The 26,108-nt window shown below is 40.6% G+C and overlaps 1 protein-coding gene across 2 annotated transcripts in view; it reads right to left on the reverse strand.

The window, feature by feature from the left end:
• KANK4 (KN motif and ankyrin repeat domains 4) overlaps positions 1–24,969 on the reverse strand; it is an 87,365-nt gene extending 62,396 nt beyond the window's left edge. The window contains exon 1 of one of the 2 annotated variants that reach the window (XM_075181790.1): positions 24,810–24,969. The gene's annotated coding sequence lies outside the window, so the exon portion shown is untranslated. Of the gene's footprint in view, positions 1–24,173; positions 24,535–24,809 lie in introns of those variants that run through there. The other variant, XM_075181792.1, reaches the window with a different exon arrangement.
• Between the last annotated feature and the right edge of the window lie 1,139 nt (positions 24,970–26,108).

The following is a 26,108-nucleotide window of genomic DNA, read 5'->3' on the forward strand; positions in this document are numbered from 1 at the left end:
GGAGCTGGAACGAAAAAGAAAAAAAAAAAAAAAAAAAATGAATCATACTCACGTGAGCGGCGCCGCGCCCCTCCTTCCTCTCTTCTCCATTCACACTGACTGCCAGGCGTGACATCATCAAGTCACGCCCGTCAGTCAGTGAGGAGCGCCAGACAAGACCAAGCCAGAAGAAAGAAGAGAAGAAAAGAAAGAAGCTGACAAAAGGTAAGTAAAGAAACGGAGAGGCAAGGGGAGGGAAACAGAATGGGACAGTACTATAAAGAAGATCAAGTAAAAAAACAGGGGAGAGAAGCACTAATTAAAAAAAAGGGGGAGAGGCACAGAGTGAAAAAGAAGGGGGTAAAGCAGCATGGAGGGCGCAGTGTGAGCATAAGGGGGCACAGTGTAGTTGTGATGAAGGGGCACAGTATTGTGTGTGTGATGGCACAGGGGGCTTGTAGCAATGTAGTGTGTGTGAGGTAGGTGGTGGCTAATTAATGGGCGCTATTTTGTTTGTAGGGTGATGGTGGGGCAATTTAATAGTGGGGACTATTAATTTAAGATGGGGTGGTTTGGGGGCTATTGAATATGGGGTGAGTTTAGGGAGAATGAGGTCTATTTATTAAATGTGAATACTATTATTTTAATGTTGGGGCTGGAGGAAGGTGCTATCGATTTAACACCGGGGCTGGCTGTAATTTTCTAAATGTAGCCATTTTTTTTTCCAAATAGGTCCTTCAACATTCCAGGATCCGGACAAGCCGCAACTAAAGAAAGCACAGGTGGAGAAAGTGAGAAGAACAGGTAGGAGAGAGCAGCACAGTGTGGGAAATGTTGTGATACTAGTAGGGACAATACCAATTTTTGGTGAATGTTGTGCCCAATGTAAGGTGCAGGCCAAGACTGAACTCTGTGTACACATTGTATCTTGTTTAGAACATAAAATAATTTTATTGCTTTTCTATTTAGTGATGGTTTTGCACTTATTTTTTTTTTTTTTATAAAGTTTTTCTTTTCAATTAAACCAGGGGAGTCGTTTAGGAATCGCTACAGACTAAAATACGTCTCTTATTTATCTAACCTAGATGTAATACTAATTAAAATGACAGCTACTTTTAGATCCATGCCCTTGTGGACCAATTAATTAAACTTTATGTGGAGTAGCTGAATCAGGACTTAAGCCTGCTAAAAAATAATAAAAAAAAATAATCACATGGTGACATCACTCGAATTTCCCATGGCGATATGGAAGCACTCAGAACAGCTTTCAGACTTTGCTGTTTGTGGTCTCATTCCCCCCCCCCCCCACCTCAATTATGACATTTGTAAAGAGCAATCTGTGGTGTGGCACTTCTAGACATTATTACTCATTTTTATTTATAGAGCGCCACAAGGTATCCGTAGCGCCGCACAGGGACAGACAGTATCACAGCACAGGGTGAGACAGCACAGTACAGGTAACAAGAAGCACAGTAACTCGGGAAGCTCAAAGTACAGCTAGAGGGGGTGGGGGAAAGGGATAGTCTGCATACATTGGTAGAACTGAGCCCAAAAGGTAGGGAGCAGATGACAGATGAGAGCCCCAGAGGGGTAAAGAGAGTAGAAAGAGGGGTCGAAGGGCAAAAGGACCTCAAGGAGGAGGCTAAGTAGCTGGAGAGCAGAGTTATAAATGGTGGAGAACAGGAGGAGAGGTGGCCCTGCTCGAAGGAGCGTACAATCTAAGTGGAAGGTTGGACAGACAGAGACAAGGGTGAGAGGAGGAAAGGGGGAGAACGGAGGCTGAGACAGGGAAGGGGGAATAGGGGGGGGGGGGAGAGGAGAACAACAAGGAGGGAAGTTAAGTGGGAGACTGGATGGCTTTTAAGAAAAGGTGGGTTTTTAAAGCCCGTTTGAAGCTGGACAAATTGGGGGATGTTCTGATGGAGCGGGGGAGCTGGATCCAGTGGAGGGGGGCAGCGCGGGTGAAGTCTTGGATACGTGCGTGGGAGGAGGTAACCTGGGGGGAAAGAGAGGTGACGGTCATTGGCCGATCGCAGAGTGCGGGATAGAACGTGAATAGAGAGGAGGTTGTAGATGTAGGGAGCAGTGGAGTTGGAGAGGGCCTTGAATGTGAGTGTGAGGAGCTTGAACAGGATTCTGTAGGGGAAGGGGAGCCAGTGAAGGGCTTTGCAGAAGGGGGAGACAGAAGAGGAGCGGCGAGAAAGGAAGATGAGCCGAGTGGCTGCGTTGAGTACGGAGCGAAGGGGAGCGAGATGAGAGCAGGGGAGGCCAGTAAGGAGAAGGTTGCAGTAGTCCAAGCGGGAGATAATAAGAGCGTGGATAAGAGCTTTAGTGGCATCTTGGGAGAGGAAGGGCCGAATGCGTGCGATATTGAGCAGCTGTAAGCGGTGCAACATCTATGTCACACAGAGCAACAAGGTATTAAAACAGTATTTTAAATTTTGTTTATCAATTCAACAAAGGTGGCATTCATATTTTATTAATATAAGTTCCAACAATAATATGGCTGCTATTTTCAATCCTTGTACCCAGAGATAGAGATTATATATATATATATATATATATTAGAACGGACAAGATAAAGTAAAAGTTTGTAATATTGTAATGCAAACAATAATAAACAAATAAATAGTAAAATGTTCGTATTACAAAATCCGCTTACAACCAAATTTTCCATTATTCACCTCTTTTCTGGAGAAATATAGAAACAAATTATCATCACTACAGTAGTCACATCATAAGTGCCGAAACTACAAGGTAGCATAGAAAATATTCACAAACTTAGTATTAACTTCAAAATCTTTTAAAACCTACTGATGTTCCTGGTTTCTTGCAAACTTGATTAGAAGATTTCATATTTACATCAAATCTAAAATAAGATACATAAAATGTAAAATAAAAAAATTAAATAAGTAAAACTAGTTTTCTGTGGATCCTCTAGTAGTCCATGGGTGGCAATAGCGCCCACGAGAACCAGAGGATTTCTTAACATTGACCTGGTTTGCAAATCCCCAAATAATTTGTATAGTATGTACTTATTGGATTGCACCAATAGTTCTCCAAATTGGATATCTGAAACACTATAGTTATCAGGTGATGGCAAAGCAGAGATGTAGCCAATGTTCTGTGTTTCCCCCAAATTTACCAGGTTTATTTAATAAGACCACAGGAAAGCAAAATATTTTCAGCAAATATCCGGTCTGCAAATCCTGCTTAATTTACATTGCCAATGAGAATACTTGCTTAACTTGACAAATCTATTTTTAGTTCCTTAAGACATTTAAAACACTATTCACAATTCACCAACACAAGAAACAAAAAGAAGAATTGAAATACACCCTGTAGATACAGCCTTAGGATTAGATTTACTAAAACTTATAAAATGGAAAAGAAGTGTTGCCCATAGCAACCAATTATCTAACTATCATTCTCTAGAGTGTATTAGGTAAATGAAAGCTAGAATCTGATTGGTCACTAGGGGCAACGACTCCACTTTTTCTCTTTAGAAGTTTTAGCAAATCTACCCCTTATTCTATTTCCCTAAATGTGTGAATAATATTTGGGATTTATTAGCATTTGGGTAATTCTCATACAAAATAATTCTCTCCAACATGGACCATAAAATGTGATTTTACTGGAGTTGCTGAGATTCAAACCATGCACTTCCTGCAGCGATACAGTTACCATTGTAGCGACAGCAGGAGATATTCAATTAATATATATATTCTTTTAAATTGTATTCATTTAGCCATGGAACTGGAAGTCCCAGTAAGCACACATTATCCGACAAGCCAGCTCACGCATGTGCAGATCCACCAAGACCATCACTAAGCTGCCATGGCAATATTTTCTTAACAAATCATAGGGATAGGAGGAATTATATCACTGCAATAAGCGGCCCTATCACCAGTATTTAATAACTAGACCCCTTGGTGTTTGTATACATTCATACAGTATTGCTGTCAGGACATATCAGCTGCACCTCTCTATGAACCTCCTGCTGATTGCAGCTTATGTTCAGCTCCAGTCCTTTGTTTTTTTGGAGTGACTGTGTTTTGACCCCAGTTTGTGTACATGACTGACTTCCTCTGTCCAATTCCTGTCCTTGTCATTCTTGTGTCTTTGGCTATCCTGACTTGTGTGTCAGTCTTCACCACTGCTTGCTTAGAGGAGTTTTTATTAAATGTGTTCAGTATCTTTGACTGTGGTTTTTTGGAGTCAGTCACTCCTATTGCAGGTATTCCCATGTACTTTAACTGGGTTTGTGCTCTTAAAGGGACACTATCCTCAATTTTCCCGTGTTTAATTGTACCCAGTAGGTGGATATACATGATAGGCATGACATTACATCTGCAACCCTTGCCAGTAGGCAATATCCTCAAACTATTGTACTGTCAGAAGATTATCACAACCCTATTATATTGGCAGCAGGGCTCTGCGAGGATGAAAAGGGATTATGGGGAAGAGAAAACAAACAATGGTACTTTACTGAATAGTGAACTCTGCAATTCTTCCTTGTACTGCTATAGAAACTAGGTAAAGCCAGTGACAAGCATATAGTTTCTTACATTCATCCCTAAATATCTACCTTACACAAACTCAAAGGAAACATAAATCTAAGGATAGAGCACCATAAAACGGGATTTATACTTACGATAAATCTTTTTCTCTGAGTCCATCTGGGGGACACTCCTTAACCATGGAGACTTACAAAAGCAATCCCTCTGAAGGGTGGGACCGCTCTGATCTCCTTGCACGCAGAACACTACGGCCAAAGGAGGCGTTCCCAGACGCAAATATATTAAATTGGTAGAATTTCGTAAAAGGTATGGACCGAGGACCAGGTGGCTGCTCTGCTCAGCTGGTCCGCCGTGGCTCCACTACGAGCCGCCCAAGACGCCCCAACCGACCGGGTAGAATGGGCAACAATACGTTTCGGCACAGGGTAAGGTCGCGAAAGATGTCACCATCTTTCCCAGCAGCTTCAAAGACCTGGCTACTGACAGCCTCTTGTCTGACAGGATCCTGCCTGTCCACTCCATCTAGGACCTCAACTTGTCCTGTGGAGACAACCTTCTGCTGCGTACCAAGTCCCTCACTAGTCTCAAGAAACTCATTCTTAGACAATAGATTCTCTGTGACCCTTTCAGACTCTAGAAGTTCGGTCATAGACTGAACAACTCGTCTAGCCTTAGCACCCTGAATGGGTGTGACTAAAACCTTTTCCCTTACTGGAAATTCTAAGCCTGTATAGCTTTGTCTGAACGAAGCAAATCGACAGCCCTGAGCCCTTTCTGATTTGACAGAAGCCAGCGAGGTAATTTTTTTCCAAAACCTGAGGTGAGCTGGTCCCATGAATTCTATCACGATATTCTGGACCTACTCGTCTACCGAGGACCCTGTCTGCTGCCGGGCAAACCCAAGCAGCCGTCCTCCCACCCCACCCTCTGGACCCAGAGGTGGGTGGTAGTCATGCCGCTGGTCTATCCGGCAGCTTGGCGGAAGAAGCTCTCCGTGCCACAGAGGCAAAGGATGACCTTCCCCTACGGGACTGTCTCCTGGATTCCACGGCCCCTGGGTCGGTAGTCTGGCTTTCGCCAGACCCGCCCCCCGTAAGGAGGCTGTCTGAAAGAACTAAACCTAGGCCTAGCCCTAGGTCTTGGAGTATTTACAGGCAAGGACGTCTTCTTGCCCCCTGAAGCTTGTAAAATCCAAGAGTCTAATTCTGGACCAAATAACATCCCACCCGTATACGGGATGGATTCTAATGATCGTTTAGACTCTGAATCCGCATTCCAAGCCCTTAACCATAACGCCCTTCTAGCTACTACAGCTGTAGCTGAAATAGACGAAGCTATGGAGGCCGAATTATGGGCCGCTTCATATACATAGCCTGCTGCCTCCCTTAGCTGCATGGCCAGAGGCAGTAAATCTGAATCCTGCAAGGCAGACTCTAACTGCCCTGCCCAGACTTCCATGGCCCTAGCTACCCAGGTAGAGGACAATGCTGGCCTGAGGCTAATACCTGCGGCCGAGAAGATCGACTTCAGCAGGGATTCTAATTTCTTGTCAGTCGCGTCCTGTAAGGTCGCTGACCCGGGTACAGGTAGTGTAGTCTGACGAACCAATCTCGCCACAGGTGTATCTACCTTTGCCACCTGTTCCCAACGGGTCATATCCTCCTCCTGAAGGGGATACAATATGCCAAACTTCCTTGGCATAGAGAACCTTTTATCTGGATATTTCCAAGAGGTCTCTACAATATCCCTCAACTCAACTGAGGAAGGGAACCTGACCACCTGCTTAGAAGCCTTCTTAAAGAGGGAGCGGTCCAAAGACTTCGTCTCCTCTACTTCAGCAAACCCCAGGGTCTGACGAACTGCTCTTACCAGATAGTCCATACCCTGGTGCCTAGAGTTTCCTTCTGACTCTATAATGGACACATCTGAATCGTCCAACAATTCCCCCTCCTCCCCTGAGGAACTCTCAGAGTCTGACACTGACCACAGCGCTTTAGCTGTTTGTCTACGTCTTTTAACACTACGCTTGTGTCTGGGGTTCTCCAGTAGATGGGTAAGCCGGTCCAGGCTTTTAGCCACCGCTGACCAACCCACCTCTCCCATCTGGGAAACCCCCGGGAGGGCTGGGGAGGGAAATACACCGACCCCTGGGGAAAATGACTCGTCTGTCATTCCTACTGTTATACCCTGAGAAACCACAGATGTAGCTGGGATCTCAACTGGTTTAGATAACAGATTTACAAGGGTATTAACTCCCTGTGTTAAGGCAGCCCACTCAGGAGGATCTACCGTTATGGTGGAGGTGTTTATAGGCTGTTTCACAGGAGCCACAGTGCAGGCTGCACAGAGCCCCCCCCCTGATCCAGCCGTTCACTTGTTAGTTTAACATTACATTTTGAACAGACATTATGTTTGGTACGTGTTGTTTTGCTTTTATCTGCCATCACAAGATAAGAAAAACGAAATCACGTTTCAAAATTCACAAACACTTCTCCAATTTATCAGAAAATACAGATTAGGTTATATTAACATATCATAGCATTTCTGATTTAAATAAGACAGGCTTGGAGAACTTTATAGTTTTCTCATAAACAACAGTTCTCTCAACACATCATTGTCTTATAATATACATGTCTACACATGCACACACATACACACAGAAGAAAATAAAAGTGATACTCAGCGGGGAAGATATGTGTCAACAGTGCACTTCTCTTCAAATGACTGCTGCAACTGTCTTCCTTTTGAAGCTTGGCACCAAAAAGGGATCTTCCACGTGCTCACTCAGTGGGGGAGGGGAAGAGGTATTTCTGAACACATTCCCCTACCACTGGAATCTCCTTCTGTGTCTCTGCTAACAGTGATTTCCCCAATCTACTTAGGTGAAATCCTGTTGCTTTATCTTTCTCACATTTTGCTACCACACCGCAAAATACAGGTACATATTTATCTATGAACCAGTCAAAAGATAGTATTTCTGTTCCTTTTCCTCTATATAGAGAGTATAAGGTATAATTTTTTTAGTCAAGCCGAAAGGCTGCAGCAGGTTTTTCAGTAATGACTGCAATTAGCACAGAACACCTGGGCCCATTTAGCATTACATTTGGAATAGACAATATGTTTGGCACGCCCAAACACTTCCACAACCTTTATCAGAAAATACAGACTAGATTATTTAACATATCATAGTATTTCTGATTAAATAAGACAGGTTTGGAGAACTTTATAGTTTTCCTTAAACACAGTTCTCTCAACACCTCATAGTCTTATAATACACATGCATATACAGAAGAAACAAAGTGATACTTAGCGTGGAAGATATGTGTCAACAGTGCACTTCTCTTCAAATGACTGCTATAAACAGTCCTCCTTTTGAAGCTTGGCGCCAAAAAAGGGATCTTCCACGTGCTCACTCAGAAGGGGGGGGGGGGGGGGAGAAGCTGTGTTCCTCAAACACATTCCCCTTCCACTGGCTCTCCTTCTGTGTTTACCTTAACAGCGTTTTGCCCTTTCTATTATATTAGGGGAAAACCTGTTAGAATGTGTTCCCCGCTAGCACTACTCAAAGAGCGCCATCCTCAAGAATTCACTGCCATCACCATGGGAGGAGGAACTTGGTATACTCCAGCTGGCTTCCGGGGAACCTCAGCAGTAAAGGCACTCTGTGCCTAATGGCAGCGCCCGTCCTGCATCAGCGGGGAGAGTCTCTTGCCGACTGCTTCCCGCTGTGAGAAGCGCTTCTTACCTCTCTGTCAGCGGGGCCGCCCCCCCCGACAGACGCTTCTCCCACGAGTCAGCTCCGTTTGCACGGAGCCTCTCGCCACTGTCAAAAGAAAAAAACTGCAAAAGAAAAGGATAAAAAACCTATAACCAGTGAACCCTGTTCACTGTCTCTCTTGGAGCTCTTCAGGTGCAACCTTCTTCCAAGAGCACCCAATTCAAACTGAGGTATGTGGGAATTGGCGGGGGTGATATGCGGTCAGCTGAAAAAAGTTAACTCTTTGGGTGCCAGAATCCTCCCCCCCGACTCAACCCCATGGTTAAGGAGTGTCCCCCAGATGGAGGAAAGAGAAAAAGGGTTTTCAATTTAAAAAATTGTAATGCCAGATGCCAAATTTTGGGAATGAATATCTAGAACCAGGCTAGTCATTTGTTTTCACCTACAGCAGCCCCTTTACCCATAGAACTAAAAGTGCTCATCGGTACTTGGGGACGCAGTTGTAGAGGCTTATTCTATACCTGAAATATTAGAGGCACCAATGATACTGGATGAAGAAAACACAGACACTCAAAACCTTGCCCCTAACATGGGGCTTCTCTGGAAACTGCTTATGAAAGGACCTTTTAACCTCTGAGAATGAACACTGACAGATGGAACCCAGGACCTCTCCAGGAGACCATATCCCTTCCAATGAACAAGCAAATGAGAGAAGACCCCCAAGGCCATTTAGACCATTAGTATATTTCAAATTTCCTATTCAGTTTGACCATCAACCAAAACTGGGCCGGCTTGGACAACCTTTTAAAATGCAACAAAGTGTAAAAAAAGGTTTCAACAGAGAAATATGAAATGTCCTGGGACACCTCATGGATAATATGAAATCTATCAGAAAAGAGTGGCTTTGTCTTGCTTATAATCTTCTAAGACCTTCTTAATTAACGCAATCAATGACTGCTTGTAGTTTGACAATGATATACCCAAGAAAAGTCACATTTCTCCAATATAACAAATGATCTTTTAACTTTTCCCAAAAATCTTAACGTAACTATGGAATGAAGTAAAAGGAGGAGAAAAAAAAAAAAAAAAAAACACAAGAATATCATTAAGATATAGGACTACAAATTTTCCCAGGAATCCTTGAAAATCTCATTAGCAATAGCTTGGAAGACTGCTGGAGCATTACATAGTTCACAAGGCACGACTAAATTATCAGGATGACCATCATGAGTTTTAAATGCAATTTTCCATTCATCTCTCTCCTTGACTTGTATCATATACGAACCCTAGAGTCAATCTTAGAATAGACAATAGCCCCTTAATTTGATGAAACAATTATGGAATCGGGGTAAGAGGCTCTTTATTATTAATTGTAATTTTGTTTAGACTTCTAATCAATGAATACGCAGAACATCTTACTTGGATGCAAAAAAAAAACAAACAAAAAAAACAAAAAAAAACAGTGTTTGTACATAATGTGCAGGGTCTAATAAGACTCTTATCCAAAATTTCCTTTAATATTTTCTTCCATGACTTTAGACTCAGGGGATGAGAGTGGAATAAACCTTCTCATTAGGAAGTTTTGAACCGGGAATTAGCTTAATGGCATTATCAAGTTTCCTATGCGGAGGCAATCCATCATCTACACCTTTTTTTTTTTCTCCACAAAAAGCACAACAGAAAATTCCCTACAAGGACATAGTGTATTTTCAAGACATGTAGTAGCAAAGTGGACGGGCAAGGGATGAACATCATTCGTGACAATCCTTACTCTACCTTACAATCTAATTCAAATTTCAGTCAATACAAGGGTTCTACACAGTAGACCATGGATAACCCAAAATTAGGGGAAAGCCCAGAATTTAATCAGAAAAAATAAATATATTCCCCTTGCAGACCCATAGGGTCACTTTAGGAATCTTATAGCGAATAACAACCTCAGACAAAAAAAAAAAAATTAACAGCCTCACTATTAATAAAAGTTTCATCATCAACATTTATTTATATAGCGCCAGCAAATTCCATAGCGCTTTACAATTGGGAATTTGCAGATCAATCTTAATGTTGAACTACGAAGGCTTTCAAGGGTCACCAGAGCTGGGAACTGGATCAAAAATATTTTAGTTCAGACAACTCCAATCTAAACGGACTGAGCATAGTCAGATCAAGCCAACGGCGGTTAGTTAGACCAAGAGATTCAAAGAAGGTGTCCATTGAAGAGAGTATTTGACTATGAGGTTTCCAAAGGCCCATATTGAGGATTCCCTTGTAATTGCGATACGATTATCCCAACTCTCTGTAAATTAAGTTGAGATCTCGCTCTTCAGAGTCTGAACAACAATTTTCACAAAATTTTCTTAGCTACTTATGGTCACCAAAAAAAATGGTTAGTCTCTTCCTGGGTTGTGACTCTAGGAGATAAGTATCATCTGGGTAAGGATCTGAAGCGGATTGGCCAAATCTTTAACTGCCCCTGGTAAATCAAGTATAAATATTTTCTTTTTCACTTAAGCACTCTGTAACAATATCATAGATAATTGTAAAATTGGTAAGCAAATTAAAAGTCTAACTTCTCTCTACCCCTTCAGTAGCCCCTCAGATATTACTATTCTGCTCTGTTTTCAAGGCAGTCTACCTCATTTCCTAACTGTTTCGTGGAATTTGCTATAGTTTCACTAATGGACATTGTTCTGACAGCTCCCAGAATTCCACAGTGAATACCACCACCCTGTAAATAGCTTATTATAATAATGTTTACAATTTGGCAACAAAATGTAAAAGCAAACTTAGAAACTAATCCCGACTTAAGTAGATCACTGGCATTGATTGAGGTATTTGCTTAGCATTTAAGAAGTATAGATTAGCAGCAATATCTCTTGTAACTAAATATATTTTAGAAACCAATTTATTTTCCTCAGAGTGATTTGCGTTCCTATGTTAACAGGAAACAGATAAAATCAACCTTTTTAAACAAATGTTGTTTCTCCCAGGAATATCAGCTCATTCTGCCCCATATATATGCAAAATATTTTTAAAACAAATACGTCAATTACGCTAACTTTTTCCCCCCATTATTCTAACCGCTTTTTAAGAACTTTGCATAACAATTGTTTAATGATTGGTAATATAGTCACTTTTTAAGGGTTGAGGGGTCTATTTCTATGTCTGCCTGTGTGTGTGTTAGGGAATTTAGACTGTAAGCCCCAATGGGGCAGGGACTGATGTGAGTGAGTTCCCTGTACAGCGCTGCGGAATTAGTGGCGCTATATAAATAAATGATGATGATGATGATGATGATGATCTGTGCATAGTGAAAACTCCAACGAAAACAGCTGTTTTTTTTACCAGAGAAAAGCTCAGTTAACACTTCAGAGCATCTATCAAATGCTGGAGAGATCACCAATTTCTCCGTTGTTAACTAATCGCTGAATACTGTGGTCCCCATAGACCTATATAGCGAGACGGAGAATGCAGTCTACAGACCCCAATTAACAAAAGGCTGAAACCTTTGCTTTACGCCGCTAGGCCCTTAAAGTTAACACAATTTCTGGATGGCGTTATGGACTCTGCTGATGCTCCTCCCCTCCTTCCTGTATTTTAATTGCTATACTAAATATAAATTATACTGATAATTTAAAACTAGATAAAGATTTGCATGTACTCAACAGACCAATAGCGCAAAAGTGCCATTGGTGCCGGCTAGGCTCCCCCAAAACGGTAAATAGCTCTGAAAAGTAGACGTGAGCCCGGCGGAACTAATCGTTATATATCTTAGAAAAAACCCAATACTCTATAAATTATCCATAATCACTTTTAGACCGCAGATGGCTTTACCGATACATGACCAACACTGTAATTTTTGGGGTGCACAGTGTTCCCTGGGAGTAATTTCTAATTGACTAGAGACTGTGCACGTTAGCTGAAATGTCCTCAGCTTTCATGTGGGCGGGGAGGGAACAACTTGTAGACATAGGTGCCAACTTTCCAGACCTCCCTCCTGCAAGATTCAGAGGGTATGAGACTTAAAGCATATAAAAGGGGTGAGTAGCCACCTTCATAGGGGCATTTCTCTCACCCCGCAGAAGCACTGGTGGAGATTGGGTCTCATTCCTGATGTTTAATGGGGCACTTTCACCACCTTCAATTTGCACTTCTGCAGGAAAGGGCATTTCTAAGACACCCCAATGTCCCCTCGTACTCATGATTAATTAAAGACATAAATAGGGCCGAATTATTGAACAGGGTGGTCCTAAAGTAGGTTGGAGATTGACATTTTCTACCACCACGTGTATTCACCGACAAGAAAATGTAGCGACCAGTGGTCCTGGGAGGCCATTTCTCTGAAGTCAGTTCCAACCTCGAAATGCCCTTGGAGGACACAAAGGAGAACTGCAGGTTTACACTCTTTGTGATATGTTAATGAGCCTTAATTTATACCCTTTTTCCTCAGAACAAATTAGGTTCTCTCTCGGTAACGTATAAGAAAAAGATCTTATATTTTGTATGTTATTGAAGAAATTGAGGATTCTGTCCATAATTTGCTTTATACAATTAATGTAGCCACAAAAATGTATCCCAAAATATATTTAGCCACCTCTTCCAATGGTAGTGATGCCAAATCTGTACTACACACAGGGGCCAGGATCAGTGTGCTGTAAATGTATTTATTTCCAAACAACATGTTATTAAAGTGAAAGTAAGAACAAATAGATCTATTGGATGGATTAAAGAGTAGCATGTAAGCTATTCAGCATTTTATTTTATACTAAATCTGTTACTACTGGCAGGAGGAGACTCAGGGTCTCATCTGGATCTGGATCACTTGGGTTTCTTTTGGCTGAAAAACAAAAGTTAAAAATAAAAAACACTCAACTGTGTTGGGGGGGGGGGGGGTCATGAGGCCATTATGTGGGGCACAGGGTAATATATGATGGGCATTAGGCTGTTATGTTGGGCATAGGGCTATATTTAGTGGGTGCAGGATGGTGATGCTAGGTATGGTACTGCTGTGGGCTTGAAGTTGTTATGCTAGGCACCGCTACATGTTGGTGGTGAGATTGTGGTGGGCATGGGACTATATATATATATTACGTTAGGCTCAGGATTGTATATGATCGGCACCAGTGGTTATTATGTTCGTTGATCCGTTATGTACAGCATTTAATTTTTTTGTCATGCCATGCACTGAACCCTTTCATCATTTTACCACACCCAAATCTTATTGTTGCAATGCACAGGTATACCCAATTTGATTGTACCCTAAATGCTAAAAAAAAAAAAAATAACCCTCCATACATATGAAGGTGGACACTTGTCTGGTCCTGCCAATGTGCTGCGCTATCAGCTTTTAGGGACAGTAAACCCCTCGAGAATCACAAATCCTACAACTTTATCTCATCATCATCATCATTTATTTATATAGCGCCAGCAAATTCCGTAGCGCTTTACACTTGTGAACAAACATTAATAAGACAATACTGGGTAATAGATACAGACAGAGAGGAAAGAGAACCCTGCTCGCAAGCTTACAATCTATGGGAAGCAAAAGAAGGAATTTTAAACAATTTGTGATGGTGAATCTATATACAAATAGCCATCTCTATGTAGGATTTCATGGAAGTGATCGCATGACAGTTATTTATAGTGCACCATAAACATTGTCAAATCCTAAGTGAGCTCTTATAGAGACAAGGACATGCATCTGTTTGGAAACTGATAAAGGCCACTTACTGAATGTTACTTTGTATTCAGCGATGCTGTTACTTAAGATGCCAAGTCCTAAACCGATCTCTTTACAGGCTCTCCGCACAAGCATTTTAAAAAGCACAAGAATTTTTGTTGTGTTTTGTAGGACTTAATAGTATACACAGAAAACACATTTACAGATGGAAACTGCAGCAGAAAACGTCTTTAGTGCACTGCAGAGCTTCCAGGCTCATGGGTGTGAACAAGCTCATAAAGATTAATGTATGTTAAACGTAATGCCGTTTTTAAGCATGAACTAATCACATTCTAAATGTATGTGCATGAATTAACACAAGTATATTTGAAAGCCTGGCAGGGTCATTCCAAATGAGGTACATGGAAGCTTACAAACAGGATGCCCAATTTGGAGAACAAGGCCTACCAGTAACCAGGCAGCTCCTTCTCCTCTGGAACCCTTCACACACTGAGAGGAAGTCAGGACACTATTCTGCACTGATCAGAATGGCCAGGTATCAATGCATTGGTAAAAGACTCTCTACGGGCATTTGTTTTGGGACAGTTTACCTCCATTTAGAAGGACTGAACTAGTTTCGGATTTATCAACCAGGAGATGGTCCCTAAAGAGAGTAAACATTGGATTGTGTGTTGCTGCTTCAGTTAGTAATGCACATATTGAATTGTTTTCCCTGTTATATAACATTCATAGGATGGTGGGCAGTCATTTTATATCTGGTTTGTATTTGAATTAATATTGTAAGAATATTTATTTATAGCAAATTATTTTGAATATCTGCAGGAATCCTTTTAGAGAAGCAGCAGTCTGGTCTTCGTATTCTCTTCCTATAAATGTTGGCTATGCGAGGCGATCTATAGCTTCGTTAGATTTTTATTATTTCTTGGGAAACCAAAATTTAGTTGTACTACTATCATGTAGGAAAGTGCCTAATTTTGTCTGATAGATATATAGATTATATATATATATATATATATATATATATATATATATATATATATATATAATCTCCTTGGTAAAAGGAACAGTTATTCATCTCCTTCTAAAGGCACAGATAAGGCAATTATTAGTTTTATAGCGGCCCCTCTACCACTGGGACTGAAGGGAGGATTGTAGCAACTCCTCACATCTCACTTATGTTTCTTTCCTCAAGGCCTCCACCTTAAGGAGAGGGCCGCCAAACTTTGTCTGGAGGGGCAAATAAGTGGGCTATGGTAAAAAAGCAACCTTTTAGATATTTACATTAGTCCACTGTTTGTTTGTTTTTTATTTGAAAGTTCAGGAAATTGCTTTTGTGCTCCTAATGCAAAAAAAAAAAAAAAAAAAAGTGCTAAAACCAGAACGTGCAAAAAGGTGTCAAACTTCAGGCCCTCCTCTAAAGAAGAAGAAGAAGAGGGGCCCCACACTGTCCCCAGCCCTTGAAATCAAAAGGTCCCTTGGGTGGGGGAGTGGGGGGCATAAGGCTAGGGGTGGTCCCTTTATCCTGAGATCTGCTTATGATTCACCCAGGGTATGGAAACTTGCTTACCCCTGGAAGGGAGGGCATTGAGGGGGTGGGATCCTAAAGGCCGTACTTCCCCTATTCAGGGAAATACAGAGCCCATAAGGGCTTACCACACACCCTAGATCCATAAAATAAACCCATAAAAATTAAAGTGACAAAAAGGAAGTGATATACACCCACACACAGCACTGTTTATTTATAACCCCAGCTTGTTGGCTGCGCAAATATAAAAATTCTCTACAGCCGAAAAGCCAGGGCAAAATGAGACAAAGCAGAAAAAGAAAATATGTGCAAAAGTCTTGTTTGAAACACGTGACGTGGATCATCAAATGTGATTATCAGGCACCGCCGGGGCACCTCTCCAGAAGAACATTATTCCACAGCCTGGCCACAAAAGTCCTGAACCCGATTTTGCAGAACTTGTATAACCTGGGTCTGACAGTGCAGGTTTAGAGTAAAATCAAAACATTTGCTGGGTCAGAGCAGAATCTGCCATAGCAGACTTCATGGTTAGGTCCCCATCGTTCTGGTCTCAGAGAAGAAGTCCGGCAGCCACAGTGGAAAGAATCAGGGACGAGCCAAAGTCAGTGCAGACAGAAATTAGGTGTAGTTAAACAAGCCAAAGTCAGCACAAGGATGGGCAAGATGATGGACAAGCAAGGAATAGTAGTAGGAGTAGCACAATGAGATCACAGGTACAAACCACAATAATAGGGCAATGGAAACAGGAAGCTCCTCTGTTTAAGTGGTCCTGCAAGTCCCCCGATTGGCCACTGATTAGCTTCAGGTAATGCTCATTGTTTATTACCAAAGGGTTTGTAATTAGTCTTAAGAAATTAAGTTCAAAGAGTTATATGGAGCAGCAAGGAGCATCAGATGTTCAAATGAATTCAATCTAAGGCTGGGTACATACTACATTGTTGTCAGACAATTTTTGGGGCCAAACACCCAATAAACGACCGTTCGGCCAGATATCGCATTAGTGTGTACGCTCCAACGATGAACAATTATTGTTTCAAAGCACATTGTATTGTTTCATTTGATTTTATAAATGGACAATAAATATTGTTCAACGATGGAGCGATGTTGTTCCAATTCTGCAGTGTGTATGGACTCAGGACCGGCAGTGTCCATAGATCTCTATGCAGTGTGTATGGACTCAGGACCGGCAGTGTCCATAGATCTCTATGCAGTGTGTATGGACTCAGGACCGGCAGTGTCCATAGATCTCTATGCAGTGTGTATGGACTCAGGACCGGCAGTGTCCATAGATCTCTATGCAGTGTGTATGGACTCAGGACCGGCAGTGTCCATAGATCTCTATGCAGTGTGTATGGACTCAGGACCGTCAGTGTCCATAGATCTCTATGCAGTGTGTATGGACTCAGGACCGTCAGTGTCCATAGATCTCTATGCAGTGTGTATGGACTCAGGACCGGCAGTGTCCATAGATCTCTATGCAGTGTGTATGGACTCAGGACCGGCAGTGTCCATAGATCTCTATGCAGTGTGTATGGACTCAGGACCGGCAGTGTCCATAGATCTCTATGAAGTCGCAGAGTCACCATCTTTTCAGCCGATGGTTATGACAGATGAAGAGCACAGATCTGAAGGTAAATCGTGTACAGTGTGTACACATGAAGCGGCTGCTGTTCGGGACTGTCAGTCATTGGCAAAATCATTAACAATATCGCATCGGGAGATACTTTCTGCGGTGTGTATTCATCCTAAGACTGGTTGTGAAGGTCTCCCCCAAGTGTCTGCTTAACGCATTAGTTGAGTTGAACTTAATATTACTGTATGGAACTCAGAACTGAAAGGCTAGCAGTAGTTAAGACTGACTGAAACCACTGACTAGAGATGAAACACAAAAAATATTATTTCTAAATATATTCTAAAAAGCAAAAAACAAACTGCATTTGTTTTTGGAGATTGCGAGAAATACTGTAAACATGAAATGCAATCTATTTGATCCAATTTATTTTTCTATATATTCAGTTTTATATTTAAATAACACTGTTAAATTGTAACTGAAGCAAAACTATTATTTTTCATGATTTAACACTCCACTGCAAACCCTCCTTCCATTTCTAGGCTGTAAAAATCTGCATAGTAGACACTATGTATACAACCAGAACCGAGAGATCGGCATGCCGCTAAATCTTTCCAAGTCAATGTCATTGAAAGAAATGCTGACGCCAGAATTATGAGCCCAGACCAATAAAAAAATAAGTCAGTCTTTGCAATATTGACTTATTTGTTTCATAAACAATTTTGATATGAAATCCAGAATTATATATCAGTTTATCTTTTCTCAACATAATCCTCGCACCCATTGGCATTAATTTTGTGCTTACTACTAGTGTTTCTAACGTTCGTACAACGCATGTAAACGGGTATGAAAATGGAACGCAAACAGATTTAAAACGTTACAATCGCCCCTTGACATAAAATTGCAACACAAGAGTGAAACATTTTACGCATTAGAACAGAACACAAGGAGAGCAAGGCAAAAAAAAAAAAAGGGAGTACATCTTTTCCTGGACAAACTATGTTACAATACAAGGGGTGCAAATTAGTTTATTATTTTGCACATAAGTTAAATACTGTCTGCCTTTTCATTTAGCACACAAATACTTGATAGCTTTATTTTTACACTGAAGTTTAAAATGTGATCTAGGGCATACCCTAACCCAACTTTAAATCTGTCCCCACATTTTAAAGTTATCCCCCCCCTCCTCCAATGCAACATGGTTTTGCCAAGGTGCAAAGTTACTCCTTTTTTTTTGCTTTGCTCTCCTTAAAGACTCAGGCCCAGAGACCACAACTTATTTGAACAAACCTGGTATTCCTGTATGCCTTAAATACACTTGACCTCAACTTCTCACCCCACTTTTATATGTTGGCCCAAGCAGAATTTTCTATTACAATCAGATAAGAGCCTATTTAAAAATATATAATTATATAAATATACTATTTTTATTCCCATCACCAGTGAGAAGGAAGTGGGATGAATGAGAAGCCAGATAAACATTATCTGCTTTCCTCATCCTAAAAATGATCTTGGCCCCTCGATACTGCTTATAATAACACATGGCTGTTTATTATTTTACTGCCTTTAAGGGAAGAGACACAGTTTAAACTGCTTATGTAAAGGTTGCCTCAAATGTCTACATAGGAGGGGCTGTGCCAGCGGCAGGCTGGTCTAGGGGGCATCTGCCCCCTTCCCGGGCCGGTCCCATAGTGGACTACCATGGGCTGGGTTACTGGGCCATCTGCATTTTTTTCATTGAAAATAGGCTACCGAGTCGAGTCTTGCCCCCCCGGGCTAAAATTTGCCAACCCCTCCCCTGGGATGTGTGGAGTCATTAGTAGAGATGAAAACTGCTCTTTTTTCTTTAAATCGATTTAGGATTTAGGACATTTTAGAAAAAAGTCTATTGTGCAGAGTTACACTGAAGAGCAGATTCTCACTGCAGCTCTTCTGGCCAGAGCTCTCACTAGGTAAAGCATTTAACTCTCTTATATCCAGATCACTCATGTTAGAGACCTAGAAAAGGGTTATTGTAGAGAACCTAAATTTGGGAACATTTTCATTAGTGTCATCCATAGGTGTGGAATAGAAAACTGTCCCAAGGGATCACATTATGTTGGAGGATGATAGAATGTATTCTTGGTATTACCAACCGGATACTTTAGAGCTCATGTGCAAATGAGCCCTTAGGAATTATATGAACCAGGGCACAGATCACATTATTGGTCCCTGCCCATTTGCAAAACAAGGGTGAAACTGGCAATTGTATCAAGTATAGTCTAAAGTTTTCTCAAGAGAGTAATACAAAATGAAGAAAATTCATTTAAAAATCATCTTTCCTTAACATGTAAAGTAGTACAAAAACATTGTGTGATGGTTTCTTAGATTTGTAGAATTCAGAAAAGTAATATCCCGGCTCTGATAGAAGCCAGATTAGTATATACATAGGACTCAAAGATGAAAAACCATAAAACAATGATTTAATTTTTAACATAAATCCCTCTGTTTTCTTGTTACAAGACACATTGATTTGTTCTATTTTCCTTAGAGTTTTTCTTCAAGCTGCTATCAATGATTTACACTGCTAAGTGTCATAAAAATTTCCATGGCAACCACAGTCACATGACATATGATGTAATGAGCAGGTTTTGGAAAGTCCCTCTCCTCAGCTTGCATGTTCTCAATACAATGTCCCCCACCACCCCACTTCCATGTGACCACTGAGGAGCCTGTTGACTGACTGGCTTGGATTTAGAGATCAGATTACACTTGCTAAAGTGCATCTAGCGAAGAGATACTTTCTTGGAGATGCAGCCATACCGAAGCGAAAACTGAGTAATATGAATACATGAGGATGTCTTGGTAAAATTACTTTATTTACCAAAAGGTGCAAAACATGGTGTTTAAAGTAAAAAAAAAAAAAAAAAGTCTAAAGTGGGCCAGGAGGGAAAGTACAACTAGTAGCCGGCAGAGCACAGATTCTTCACTCGCTATTTGACAATTGTTATTCCGCTACCTTTTGTATAACGTGTACCACATGCCTCTTAGGTTGTAAGTGCTTTTGGGCAGGGCCCATCTTTTCCCTCTGTATCATGTCATCTGTTTACGTCAGGGTTCCCTCTATTATAGCGCTACATAATATGTTGGGGCCTTATAAATAAAACAAACAGCTGTGTCGGAAAATCCCATGAATCTGTCCTCTATGTGGGTCCCATCTGTGTCCATACTGTATGTTCTTGGACGTGTGGTACTCCCTCCTATCCACAGTTTTCTTTCCTCTATGTTGACAATATTACAGAAGAGGAAACAGAGAGTCATATAAAGGGCCGGTGAGCATATTTGCATCCATATATTTATTTACTTTTGCAGCCACGAGATGTTGTGAAGTGTTGCCTGAAGGGTAATTGTAAAACTAGCACTTCTCTGACCTAAATATGGTTCAAGTCTGTTTAATATTATTTTACTGCCAATCTTTAATAAATTATTAAGAAACATAAATATTTGACCCATCTACATCATACTTGTTCACGCTCCTGAAATTTCTGGGAGACTCCGGGTTGGTATCCCGGACTCGAGGGAGAGCAGGCCACTTTCCGCACTCCTAGTCAAATGGGCAGAATGAGGCCTCAATGATGCAATTTGTGGCGAATTGCATCATTTTGGCCCCACCCCCCACGGCCAAATGACGTGATTGCGTCATAGCACCGCAGGGCCAAGTGATTCCCTTGCAGCCCCCTCTCTTCAGTCGCACTTCACCTCCCCTGCCCCGTAGGATCTCCAGGAAGGGCAATAGAAAAACTAAAAAAGTCTTACCCTATTCCCATAAAGAATGGGAAAATAAAAATCTCCTATCAGGCAAACAGTGCATATCCAAAATTCATAGCAATTTAGCTGCCATAGTGTGAATTCCAAGACTCCCGATCCTACAAGCACAATAATGTTTTAGTTGAGGGATGTGAGCACGATGACTGGTGTCCGCCTCCCTTTCCTTCCCATTGTCTCTCAATTAAGCTGGTTTATTTTTACTCCCTATTTATTTGCATTGTGTGAGGCCATCACATTACTCACAATTGGCAGTGGCAGCAATTGGAAACTATACAAAGTGGTAGATACAAGGCCCTGCAAAGTAACTAGTTCTTGTCATTGAAGACAAACAGCCCACCATACATTATCATCCAGCAACATTGGGCCCATCAGAATGCTTTAATGACGTGGGTAATGTAAAATTAACGGATACAATATTTTTTATCAAGATAGGAGATATTTTATAGATAACGTTTATTGATATAAAAAGTCTACACACCCTAATTGAAATTGCAGGCGTTTGTGATATATCATGTCAGACATTTTTCCACCTTTAGTGCGGCCTTCAAACAAAATGCTAGTGAAAAACAAAATAAAAAAATTACAATACCCTGGTTGCATACCTGCGCACACCCTAAGCAAATACATTGTAGAAGTAGCTTTATCTTTTATTACAGCAGCACATGTTTTTTTGATAAGTCTCTTTCAACTTCTCACAATTGAACTTTACAATTCTTTCCTCCTCTTCGCTGCACAATACTTCACTGTCCATCAAATTGCCAGGGGATCACCCGTGCACAGCCCCCTTTAAATCATTCCACAGGTTTCCTTTGGGATTGAGGTCTGGGCTCTGATTGGGTCTTTACAAGAATTTGACCACCCTTTTCTGAAACCTTTGTCTTGTATGTGACCTTTCAATTGTTTTAATGTTGGAAGGTGCAATTCCTCTTCAGATTCCTGACAAATGCCAGCAGTTTTTGTGCCAAAATATCTTGATATTTGGAGCTATTCATTATACCCTCTATCCTGAATACAGCCCCTGTTCCATCTGTAGAGAAGTAGCCCTCAAAGCATACCACCTCCACCAGGCGTCACAGTAGGTATGGTGGTCTTTGGGTGATGAGCCATTTCGTTTTCGTGCCAAACAGATCTTTCACAATTAAGGACAAGGATCGATCTTGGTCTCATCAGGCCATAAGGCATTTTCCTACATGGTTTGGGGTGATTGAATGTATTATTTTTTGCCAAAAACTTAGATGGGCTTGGATATTCTTTTTGTGAGAAATGGCTTCCGTCTTTCTACCCTACACCACAGCTCAGACTTGTGGGAAATATGAGAGGTTGTTGTCACATGCAGAGAGTGACCAGCTCCTGACAGATTTTCCTGCAGACCCTTGTTGTAGACCCCCTGATGAGTTTCCTCCTTGTCCTGTCATCCACTTTAGATTGACGTCCTGATCTTGCAATTGTCTCGACTTATTGATGATGGTCTTCAGTGGCCCACGGTACATGTGATACTTTTTAAATTATTTTACACCCCTATCCTGATTGCTACATTTAAACAACAAGATCCAGTTGATGGTTTGAAAGAGCTTTGCAGACCGTGGTTATCCCAGTAGGATATAACCAAGAAAGCTGCAAGGAGATCCTACAGGTACAGCCGATCTACATTAATCACAATCACTTTCATTGCTGGCAGGTGTATGCTAATTACATTTGAACATTATTGTGAATGTGATTAACTCTGAACCTAACTACGGTCCCATTATGAAAGGGTGTGTGCACTTATGCAACCAGAGTATTGTATTTTTATTTTATTTTTTCACTTTCTCCTAAAAATAAAGTCTGTTTTTCACTTGAATTTTGGTGGTTACATTGTCACAATAAAGTTGAAAAGGGGTCTAGCATGATTTATGTTGATTTCACAAACTCCTGCAATTTCACTAAGGGTGTGTAGACTTTTTCTATCCGCTGTATATGAAGCAATCTTATTGTATCTTTACATACACTAATTTTTCTATAAAAGGTTGAGCAGAACATGTGAAACAGTTATTTCTCTGTATGAATATAACCGAGAACAGGCCTATTGCAGAATATCCAGGATCAGTGCCCCCTATAGCCCACAGACTGAAAAATGGTAGAAAACTTGTGTGGTTTAACTAATCAACCACTTCTGAACAAAGCATGTTTCAGACATAACATTATTTTGTTTAATTCAGCTACAAAGAACAATTCTTTTTCTGTATAATATGATTCAATTTTTACTTTTTTTTAATTTGACATAGTCACCTATTTTCTTCTGTCCTGTAGTTGAACTTTCATACATATATTGTCATTTCTGCAATACTAAGAAGTCACTGTTTTGTAGACTGCAGTAACATTGTTTCAACAAAGTAAACACAAGTAAAACAAAACTAGCAATAGTTGTGGCTGTTAAGTTGCTCGCTTGCTACATTCCTGCTGAAATCTCCAGCAAACAAGTACATGGGTTAGAAACAACCTTAATCACAATACTTTGCAAATAAGCTTATCAAATGAAGGCTATGGATAGAAAAAAAAGGTTTACTTCTAAAGGGTAATATTGATTGGTAGCTAAGAGCAGGAATTCAGTGCATTACAAAATGTTATATCTAGCATTCTGCTCAGCATGGTATTGACTGCAAAATACAATTCCCCTTCTGTGTATAGACAGGGGAGCAATTTCCCTTTAAACTGATGCAGTGCCACTTTTTTAACTGGTGGTTAATTGTTCTGTTTTCAGCAGCACAAAGAGGTTTATCTGATATCCAGGAAGAAGTTTTACATGGCACAAAACCGCCACAGATGAAGATATTACTTATCTTTTATAGTTTAATCCACATCCTCCCAACTGTGTGGTGTGTGTCTGGCAATGTTTAACCACTTAACACCAGAAAAGCGATAGAGAAAAAGAGACATCATGTTCCCCTTGTTGTTACACAGATAATCTACATTCATATTGACAGATAGCCACTCTTTCATGAGGCAGTCCATATTAACTCTTTGAGTGCCAGAGAGGTTCTCAACCCAACCCATCGCAAAAAAAAAAAAAAAAAAAAAACACCCAAAAGGTTAAAGAGACTTCCCCTGGGTTTCTAGCAAGCAGCTGAAAAATGCCTCTGTGGTTTTGAAATATGCAGAAAGGACCAAAAATGAAAAAAACAAAAACACAACAACAAAGAAAAAAAATACAATAATGCAAGCAAAATATAATTCAGGAACAAAGTGAAAATAAAATCAATAGTCCACAAAAATATTAAAAGACAACAGCCCCCAAATCACAGAGCCTGAGGGCTGCGGTCTGAAACAATACAACCACTCTGTACATTGTATACCAAAGTTCTCTCTTTGTTAGGAACTTAACAGCACACACCCACCTCTCCTGAAGAACAAACTTCCATTCCTGGATGGTAAAAAATCTGGATTGGCTAATTAACTCCCTTATGTTCCAAGTAATCTGAGCCAGAGGGGGTCAATAAAATACTCTAGGAGTCTCTCGTTATAAATATTTGGGATTAACCGTTTATTGCATGTTTCTTTTCTTCCTCCAGATCCAGGTTTGGCACCCCACCACCACTGTGGACCCTTGTACAATCAGATGTTTCCTATTAGGGGGCCACATAAGGGGGTCTTCAGTCATTTTCATCAAGCCACTGAACAAGCTCACTTTCTCCTTATACAGAACAAATCATTCTATGGGTGAGAACGATTGTTTCTTTTGGCTCCGGAAAACACACAAAATGATTCTGCCAATACATAGATACGTCCTTCTTTCCTATTTCCAGAGCTAATTCATTGTTTTCAATAGGTGGGAAAGCGATATAGGAATTTACTAGGAATGGGTTGACAGCAGAAAACGGTTTATCTGCAAGGAAACAGCTGGGAAGTCTATACAGATATTCCATAAAACATTAGGAACAATCGCAGTTAGCCTTTCGTTCTCCTACTCTAAATCCCCCCCGTCATTGATAAGGATACAATAAAGGAACATGCGTGCACAATGATTGCCTTACCTTGGAAATGTGTGGCTGCCTGGTTGCTGCAGGTTTGCAGAGAATATGTAGCTGTGTGTGTAAGTGGCTGAGAGTGGGATGGTCCTGCATTCTTACTTGATCAGCCAGATGCTGACACCGTCGTTCTTAAGGAGTATGAAAAAATTTGCCTTCTGCAAAACTTACCCAGTGCTGTTCTGACTGCACTGTCCTTCCTTAAGACCAAAAAAAGAAAGAAAAGAAAAGCAATGTATTGCTTTATCTCCCAATCCTCTTGGAAATTATACAACGCATTTCTTCAAAGAGTGGATTTTGCTTCTCCTCATAATTGTAAAATATTAATCTTAATTTTGCTCCCTTTGATGTGAGCAAGAAAGATTAAATAACGTCTTGGCTTTGTTATGCTGTAACGCAGCACCAAGGAGCAAGCATTATATACTAGGAATATCTTGTCTAACCTGGACAGTGTTCATCAATTGTTTAGAATCTATTGCCCCACTCTTTAAAACGCCTATATAAGAGGTGAACCATTCTGAGAGCAACATGCTGTTGTTCTAATCATATGTAATGATCCGGACTGTGTTTAGCCCGCTGACAGCTGAGTCTTGTTTTGAATTTTACTCTACATAAGAGTTTCTTGAGCTTTGTTCATTAAGAGGGAGCATAGTTGTACAGACTGTAAAGGACATATATTAAGATAATAATAAAACATATGTACTCTAAGTTCTAAATTGATTAGTTTGGAAATAAGTGCTACAGAGAACATGATTGTAAAAAAAAAAATCTGTCAAGCAGGGTTCAATGAACTCCAAATTTGCAAGCAGCCCTTTAGGGTGGAGATCATATGAGTCTAAGTTTTGGACTGCAAATTATTATGACAATAATAGGATTAAGGAAGAGGCTTTACATGTAACTGGCACAGGAATCATAAAAACCTTGATGATGGATCTAGTCTTAGGTAGAAAATGGGCAGGGTAGGGGATACAGATGACCTATGTAGATGTAAACAAAGTTTATAATATGCAACCATGCATTATATATATATATATATATATATATATATATATATATATACATGCATATATATAATTCATATGTGTGTCTCATTTTATATGGCCAAGTTCTCCTTATGGAGCCTATTTACCAAAGGTTTTCCCCCTGTAAAATCTTTCGGGGATTAAACACTAAATTGCTATTTATGATTGTAGCATCGCAGCAGATATAGATATCTGCTGCTTTGCATCTCCTATCGTTTTATTGAGCACTCCCCATAACAATGTGCTCAGTGACGCTATTTAACAATAAATGAAATTAACTTTT

Source organism: Mixophyes fleayi, chromosome 8, assembly GCF_038048845.1.
Source record: "Mixophyes fleayi isolate aMixFle1 chromosome 8, aMixFle1.hap1, whole genome shotgun sequence".
Taxonomy (NCBI): Eukaryota; Metazoa; Chordata; class Amphibia; order Anura; family Limnodynastidae; genus Mixophyes; species Mixophyes fleayi.